The sequence below is a fragment of the Gossypium arboreum genome, chromosome 4 (assembly GCF_025698485.1).
Source record: "Gossypium arboreum isolate Shixiya-1 chromosome 4, ASM2569848v2, whole genome shotgun sequence".
NCBI classification, from domain to species: domain Eukaryota; kingdom Viridiplantae; phylum Streptophyta; class Magnoliopsida; order Malvales; family Malvaceae; genus Gossypium; species Gossypium arboreum.
The window spans coordinates 53,888,627-53,891,406 of record NC_069073.1 but is presented as its reverse complement, the minus strand read 5'-3'; the positions used below and the strand labels follow the sequence as shown (position 1 = coordinate 53,891,406).

The following is a 2,780-nucleotide window of genomic DNA, read 5'->3' as shown; positions in this document are numbered from 1 at the left end:
AAATAGAGAAAGGTCTCAATTATTCAATATAGGGATTAGACGTTATTAGTCTTGAATAAGGATAATAACATAACTTAGGGATCTCTACGGAACAAGTTAAAATGAATAAATTGTCCGATTCGGGGCCAGAATAACAAGTACAGTCTAGGCGGATTTTTCCTTAGGTATTGTCTTAATTCAATCGATTTTCCCAAAAGCAATTTCCCAATTCTATTCTCTGTGAATTGTTAGTTCAGATAATTAGTTAGTTAAAAAGAAAACATCTTTATTCTTAGGCTAGATAATAAAAAGACAGTCATTACTAGTACTTTTAGTTCCTTTGAGTTCGACAATCCGGTCTTGCTAAAACTATACTACTGTTCAATAGGTAGACTTGCCTACATTGCAATAATAGTTAATTTCAAGAATGATTAATTATAAATATTTAAAACTTATCACGAAATCACGAGATCAAGTTTTTGGCGCCATTGCCGGGGAACTAAGATATTAGGAACGCTCAATTTTTATTACTGTAGCCATTTATTTTTCTTGCAATTTAATTTTATTCTATTTTATTATTATTATTTTTTATTAATTTACCTTTTTCTTTCTCTTGGCAGGTTTTTATAGTTTATGACTAGAACAAACCAGTCAGGACCACTACTTTTTTACGAAGAAATCGATCGCACAGTTCGCAGACATTAAAGAGAAATAAGGCGAAACTTAAGATATACAGAGAATGAGCAAGAAGACGATACTCAACCCCCAACTGAAGATATGGCTGAAAACCAAGACAATCAGCTACCTCCTGCAATTGTGGTTAATCAAAATCCTGCTCCACGCATTATGTATGATTATGCTAAACCTTCTTTAACAAGAACTGAATCGAGCATAGTTAGACCTGCTGTAGCTGCAAATACTTTTGAACTTAAACCTAACACTATTCAAATGATACAACAATTTGTTCAGTTTGATGGTTTGCAAGATGAGGATCCCAACGCTCACTTAGCAAACTTCTTAGAACTATGCGATACATTTGTCTTAGGTTATTCCCTTTTTCATTGAGAAACAAAGCTAAACAGTGGTTGAACGAGGGTCAATCACTACTTGGGAACAAATGACTGAAAACTTTCTATTAAAATATTTTCTGCTGGCTAAAACGACTAAATTACGTAATGATATCTCTTTGTTTGTGCAGATGGACTTAGAAACTCTTTACAATGCATGGGAGAGATACAAAGACTTACTGAGAAGGTTCCCTCACCACGGGTTACCGCTTTGGCTATAGGTTCAAACGTTCCATAATGGCCTAAATCCTTCGACTCGACAAATGGTTGACGCAGCTGCTGGCGGAACCATCAATAATAAAACACCTGAAGATGCCTATGAGTTTATAGAGGAGATGTCATTGAATAACTATCAGTGGCAAGTCATGAGGACTAAGCCAACTAAAACAGTAGGCGTTTATAACGTTGATTCGGTTACTATGCTGTCTAATCAGGTAGAACTTCTAAATAAAAAAGATTGATGGTTTACTTGGTTCTACTCAGGTACATACAATAATGAGGTGCGAGACGAATAGAGGAGGAGCATGCACAGAGTATCAACCCTTCAACCTTGGCATTGAGGAGGAACAAGTCCAATATATGGGTAACAATAACTCTCGATCCCAGAATAACCCATATAGTAACACTTACAGTGCAAGTTGGAGGAACCACCCCATTTCTCGTGGGGCGGTCAAGGAAATTAAAGACCACAACATCCTTCGGGTTTTTAACAACCACCCTATCAATAGGAAAAGAAGTCGAACCTTGAAGAGATGCTCTCAAAGTTTATATTAGTGTCAGAACACCGAGACAACACTTAAAAATCAACAAGCGTCGATCTAAGGGCTCGAAACTTAGATAGGCCAGCTTTCCAAACTAATCTCTGAACGACCACAAGGTAGCTTGCCAAGTAATACTGAACCCAACCCACAGGAATAGCTCGACACAATTAATATTCAAGATGACGAAGGAGTCGTTGAGCCTGAACCAGAACCGAGGTAAGAAATTGTGGTTAGCAAAGGTCAAGGTGAGGTAGGTCATAATAAAAACAAATCAGTGAATGTCAAATATAAACCTCGTGTGCCATACCCCAACGCGACAAGGAAAGACCACTCAGATGAACAATTTGGTAAATTCCTTAAACTCTTAAAAAAATTACAATTAACTTACTGTTTATTGAAGCTCTATCACAGATGCCAAACGCAATGAAATTTTTAAAGGAGCTTTTAGCAAATAATTGAAAGTTGGACGAGGAGTCGTATGTGGAGCTAAACGCAGTGTGCTCAGCTATTCTGCAAAATAAGCTACCAAGCAAATTAAAAGATCCAGGGCATTTTACTATTCCTTGCTTAATTGGTAGTTTAGATGTTAATAATGCATTAGCTAATTTAGGGGCTAGTATCAACGTCATGCCTTACAAAACGTTTAAGCAACTAGGTCTCGGGAAACCCAAACACTCTAGGATGAGCATTCAATTAGCAGAAAAAACTATAAGATTCCCTAGGGGTATTATTGAAGATGTGCTAGTTAAAATCGACAAATTTATATTTCCCATTGACTTCATTGTTCTAGACATAGAGGAGGATAGCAACACTCTTTTAATTCTAGGAAGGCCCTTTTTAGCAACTGCTAAAACAATTATTGATGTTGGCATAGGTTAACTAACACTCCGTGTGGGAGACGAAACAATCACCCTTCAAGCTCGCAATTTTGGCAACACATTGGAAATTGAAGGTGATCGCCTAAACCATTCTA

At 36.9% G+C, this 2,780-nt stretch overlaps 1 non-coding gene across 1 annotated transcript; it reads right to left on the bottom strand.

Annotated features, from left to right (window-relative positions):
• Positions 1-1,145: 1,145 nt before the first annotated feature.
• On the bottom strand, positions 1,146-1,251 carry LOC128292028 (small nucleolar RNA R71). The gene has a single exon (XR_008282012.1). It is a non-coding gene; the product is annotated as a small nucleolar RNA R71 (small nucleolar RNA).
• Between the last annotated feature and the right edge of the window lie 1,529 nt (positions 1,252-2,780).